General features: G+C 34.3%; 1 non-coding gene across 1 annotated transcript; it reads left to right on the forward strand.

Annotated features, from left to right (window-relative positions):
* Nucleotides 1-5,830: 5,830 nt before the first annotated feature.
* Nucleotides 5,831-5,903, forward strand: TRNAA-AGC. The gene has a single exon. It is a non-coding gene; the product is annotated as a tRNA-Ala (tRNA).
* Nucleotides 5,904-6,172: the final 269 nt, after the last annotated feature.

Consider the following 6,172-nt stretch of genomic DNA (forward strand, 5'->3'; position numbering starts at 1 on the left):
AACTAGATGAAAAATGGAAGAAGAATGGAAGAGCAAACCCTAGAAAAGATGAAAAGGAGCCTAAGCATCCAAGAGATCCTCTCCAGAGAGCAAAATTAGGTCTGGTCGTTCTCCCCTGTCAAAAGAATGACTCTGAACTCACAGTAAGGGTATATATAGGTGAGGAGTGCGTCAGAAAATGGGCCCAAGTCCAATGAGCCACCGCCGGGCGGTTTAAGTGTGCCGCCCGGCGGTTTGCCACAAATCGCCCTACCGCCCGGCGACAATCGCCACTGCCGGGCAGTTTGCCTCAGGTCCGCCCAGCGTCAATCGCCATGCCTTCTCCTCGTCCTGGACCACCCGACGGTTTAAATGTGCCGCCGGGCGGTGCATTGACTCTTCAAATCTTCATTTTTCTGCTCTTTTCTTGAGTCAACGACCTGTATCTTCAACTCCATTCTCTACCTTTCTCAAATTAGCTTCAAAACAATGCAAAACAAGCATAAAATCGCTAAAAACCACTTTTGACTCTCTTCAGACTCATTTATTGAGTTTTGCTTGATTCTAAGCTCATTCCGAGTAGTAAAGTGTGTAATTTGGTCCAAATTGACATATGAAAATAGTTGTTTTTCAACCTTCGTCACTAAGCCATAAGCAGTATGAGAAAACCCTTTTGCAAATATTTACCTTGAGTTAAGTTGAGAATTATTGTGTGGTATTGATAAAGGTTCAAGTTTGGAACCGTTGGGAAAGTTGAAAAAGAAAAAGATAAGCATTGAGCTAATGTTTTGAGCAAAACATGAAAAGATGAATAAGATAAAAGAAAAAAGATAAAAGGAGAAGAAAAGCTCAATGCAAAGAAAAGGGAAAGTTGGGAATGAGGGAGATTGGTTGTTTAAAGAGAGTTTGTGTTTAAATTATAAATGTGAATAACTCTCTTAACTCAAGGATTTTGTGATACAGAAAAATCAATTTTCTTCTTAACCCAACCACGTTACAAGCCATGAAAAGTCCTTGTCATGATAACATGTTTCTGAGTATGATTGATTGTGGTTAAATGAAAGACAAAGTTAATTTGTGTGACGTTGTGATAGTAGAGAGAATGAGTCACCTTAAAATACACTTGTGTGCTTGAGTGAAACACTTTCCTTGGTGAGGAGTAGTTCTATCCATACATGATTGCATTTGTGCTTGGTTAATTGGTCATTCATAATAATAACATCTGTTGGAAAGACTGTGATTATGTGAACATCGTATTGAGTTTAATGAATTCATCTATGCATCTTGACTAATATTTTTATGATGAGCTGAGAGTCATTACTTGTTTTGGAAGAAAGAGTTTGGAAAGTGTTAATCCATTGTATTGATTGTTTGAAAACTGAGTTACATTTTGTTTTTCTTGAGGACAAGCAAAATTCTAAGTTTGGGGCTGTGATAACGGTTGAAAAACCGTTATTTTCATACTTAATTTTGATATTAAATCACACCCTTTATGGCTTAGAATTAGCTTGAAATCATGTATTTTTCTTAAGTTAGAGAATAAGAGAGTCAAAGTTGGTTTTCTTAGTTTTATGCTTGGTTTCCCTTGATTTTGTAGGATTATTGAATGATTTGAAAGAAGGGTTGAATTATCAAAGAGTTGCAGTGCAGAAAAATCAACCAGAATGCAGAAAAGTCAACCAGTCAATTAGAAAAGTCAATCAGTCAACCAGAAAAGTCAACCAGTTGACCATAATACTGAAAAGTTGACCAGAGTGTAGTTTTATGACGCAAGTAGCGCCCAAGCGCCCTCCTGCACCGCTAAGCGGTAATGAGCGCTGAGCGCCAGTTCTGGACCAATTTTTCACTATTTTTTGCCTAGGCGACACCGCTCAACGTCCTGCGATTATGGAGGCCACCGCTGAGCGGTCAAATGAACGTTGAGCGCCTAAATGATGGGCCTAGGCCAAAATTCTGTTACTTTTTTGCATTATAAATAGCTCTAGTGCGACCTTGAGAGTAATCTTTTGGCAGAGAAAGACGACACAACACTCTTTTCACCCCTTGGAGGAGGATTTTGGATGTGGGAGCTCCAATCTACCAAATCTAGGGTTTATCTTTTCATTCTTTCCATTCAATTCATCTAATTTCACATTGTCAATGGTGAACTAAAACATTTGTTGTTGGGGAACAATGTAGTCCTTTTGAAACTCTCTTGTATCAAATTTCTTATTATATTCATATGCTTTTATTATCAATTGTTTGGGTTTTCTTTTCTGATGATAATGCTTACATCGTTTAACTCATTCGGTGTTATGATATTTGATTTTGTTAATACGGGAACGTATGGGGAAATCTAGAACTGATTAGAATTCTCTTGATAATGAAATACTGCCTAGGAATAGAGGTAGGACGATCAATTGCTTTAAGCTTTTGTACTTTAATGCATTGGTAATTGTTAGGGAGACTAGGAATGGTAAACTAGTAATTGATAATAGGCTCTCTACGTCGAGGAATCGGTTTTTGAGTAGTTTAGAAAGTTGCATGACATTGATAATAAAGCGAATTTAATAAAAATAGTAAACATGGATAAGGATGAAATTGTAAACCCCAACAACTCCATTAATTTATATCTTTTATTTGTCAATTGATTCAATTTGCATTTGCATGTTTAGATTTATTTTTGCATTAACACTACAAATTATTCTTCTTTCAAGTCTTATGCAATCAATTAATCAATTCACATGAAAGATAAGGCCTAAGAGTCCCTTGGGAAAACGACACTCTAACTTACCATTTATTTATTACTTGATACGATCTGGTACACTTGTCAGGGTGTTAACACATATCGAGAGGTGTAACTCTCTTGGTAGAATTCGATCTGTTGCGGGTTAGTGGTAGGAAGATAGGTTAAGGGATACAAGGGGTATCTAGATAATATTTTGTAGAGTTGTTTCTAGCTAAGGGTTAAGGGTTTTAGTTATTGTGAGAAAGTTTTAGAAGAGAGAGTGACAGGGAATGGATGCTGGGAAATTGAAAGATTAAGAGAAAGAAGAGAGAAGGAGTTGGGTGGATGAGAAAGTGGAAATAATGGGGTTAAGCTTTAGTGCTTAAAACGCAAAATAGTAAAAGAGGGTTGTGCATAGTTTATTATGCACTGCTTACGGGAATCTGAGTCAGGGTCTTAACGGGAATGACCAAAAGACTGTGAGTGTTGAAGTATAGAGAGGTGAGTGGTTTGTGGAAGTAGAGAACCAAAAGCAAATAGAGGGAGGTTGAGTGAGTGTGTGTGATGTTTACGTGAAGGTGAGAAAGAGAATGGTGTTGAACGAAAAATAAAGAGAAGAATTATTGTCTGGTGTGTGAGATGACAAAAATCAAGAGAATAAAATGAGGATGTATAATTAAGGCATGGATGAGTGGGCCATGTGGAATTGACATTTATTATGGTAGTATTTTATAGTAAGAAAGTAAAGTAAAGAAGTTACATGAGTATGAGAAAGTGATGATGAGTATTGGTTAATATATTAATAGAAGAAGTATGATGTTGGAGAGAGAAGATGGATTTACATTAAGTGGAAAAGGATATGGAAATTTTGGTGAATTGTTGATGGACCCACTTGAATGAATGATAATATATAATAAGGTAAACATGTTTTATGGAGAGAGAAGAGTCTTACGTGAGTTAGTAAGAGTGTAGGAAATTAGGTGGGTCATGTGGGGTCCACATGGGTAGTTATATAGTTTAATATTATAATAGGTTTTGTTATAGGAAAAAGGAGAAATACAAATATTGATGTGGCTTTAGTCTTGGAGAGAAAAGTGAGTCATTAGGAAACTCACTGTCATGAGCTATGGATTTGTGCTAGAAGCGAAAAGAGTTTTTGGGTAAGGTGTGTCTTTCTTTTTATGCCTAGATTCGTGTGGGAAAGGAGTGGTGTTTCTCTTGGGGTCTCACGAGTAATTGTCATAATAATTAAATAATTACCCTTGTAAGTTTTGGTAGAGAAAAAGGAATAGGATGGGTGTTGGTGAGGACTGACCTGATGAACAACCTTTGACAAGGGCGACTTAGTTGTAATGAGTTTGCACATTTGGGATGGGTCACGTGAAACATTAGCTTCTAGTGTTGTATAATTAAATTAAATAATTATTATGTTGTAGTAACACTTTGTGGCTGATGAATTACATATATTATAGATATTACGTGTGGAAACTAATGATAATTTTGTCGTAAGCTTTGTGTTTGGGAAGAAATGTATATTGTTGAGATTATGTATATGTTGATTATGGCAAAAAGTACATGATTAGAAAGTGATGAAATTACTATCCAAGTGGTAAACCAAGTTCCATCTGTGTAGAATCTCTTGGTGAGATTCTTAGTGTTTAAAATGGAAGTAGGAGCTCAGTCTTGGGGGTCTTCCTAACGCTCCAATGGTCTTTCTTCTCACGTAGAGAGGACTGAACCATGTGGTGAGGAGTAGCAAGAGGTCTTAGTCTTGGAGGCTTCCAGTATGCTCCAAGGCGTGGAACAGACTAACCCCGTAAGTGTGGCAGGGTGGGGGAGCCCAAGTATCATAAGCCACCACGGGTGCATGGCCCGCCATATCTCGGTTATCATTCTAAAGTCCGGACACGTCATGTCTAGTATCCAACATGTTAGGATGGATGATTTATCTTGTTTGATTTAAGCTAACTCTTGTATGTATATGTTCTTATGATGCATGCTTTTTATATAATTAGCTCACCCTTGCTTGCTTGTGTTTGTGCCATGTTGCGTATATTTTTCTTTTGCAATGATCATCCACTTGGATGTCAGCAGAGGAGAATGAGGTTTCTTTATAGACAGCTTTGGAAGGAGATAAAGATGTTGCAACTTAGTTTTCTAAGCTTTATTTCATTGAACTCAAGATATTTTGAAGAACTTTACTGTATTTCAAGTTTTAAATTCCTAGCTTTTGAGAGAGAACTCTAGTATTCCAATTTTAAATTTATATACTGTTTTAAGGATGATTGTAATCCTAATTACTCTTAACTGTTTTTCTATATTATACATGATGACATTATATATTCCTTTTCTATATAATTGGGACGCCACATTAAACGTTCATCAGATTTTTCAAAATCAAATTCATACATATTTTAACTAAATACAAAACATGAATGATGAAATTGTATTCAATATTATGTCTTGTAACTTAATGTATTAAATATGACAATTTTAAATATAAATTTATTCATTGAAAATAGTGCTTAAAATAATGATATATATTTTAATACAAATTTATTTATTATCATTAAATTATTCATAAAAAGATGAAGGAAAAATATACAATAACGAAATGACAAAAATCCCGTTAAAAACTTTATATTATTTTAGGCACGCTGTCAATACAATTCCAAGCATTGATAATGCACTTCTAGGACATATAACATATAGCCATAAAAAAAATGTCAATTTACTATTATCATATATACAAATAATACAATACAGCAATTTAACAACAACAAAAAAATACTTGAATACATAAACTAATTACAAATCTTTAAAACATCATAATGCAACTATCCCTTTTAGATATCGTGAAATTAAATATTTTCCCTCAAACTTTTAGTTATATAAGTAAATAGAATACAGAAAATTAAATTCAGTTTTTTAATTTTTATTGAATTAGTTTCATATACATGCCATCAATTGAAATACATTATTAATAAAATTAATATAATATTGACAATAATACATAAAACAAATTTGAAGAATGTTTTTTAATACAATAAACATAACTCAAACTAGTAAGTAAAGAAAATCCACTACACTCTGATGAACGTTTGCATTAATTCCAATACGTACTCCACAATTTTTTCAATTATTGGGGATGTAGCTCAGATGGTAGAGCGCTCGCTTAGCATGCGAGAGGTACGGGGATCGATACCCCGCATCTCCAAACCCATTATTAAACAAATGAAACTTTTTTTATAATAAAATATTTCAAGAACTTTTCATGATATAAATTTGGATGAAACTTTTTGATTCTGTAGCACAAGTGTTAACACATGGTTTAAATGATAAAAAGAATGTTTGAGGAACAGAATTTTGTTCATAAAGAAATGTAGAAAGAATTTTATTTTAATTAATTTTAAAAGTTATTAAATGGACAATTTGTTTAATAACATACTATATGTTTCACAAAAACTCAAATATATTACTCAAAAA

This window comes from Vigna radiata, unplaced genomic scaffold (assembly GCF_000741045.1).
Source record: "Vigna radiata var. radiata cultivar VC1973A unplaced genomic scaffold, Vradiata_ver6 scaffold_321, whole genome shotgun sequence".
Classification (NCBI taxonomy): Eukaryota; Viridiplantae; Streptophyta; class Magnoliopsida; order Fabales; family Fabaceae; genus Vigna; species Vigna radiata.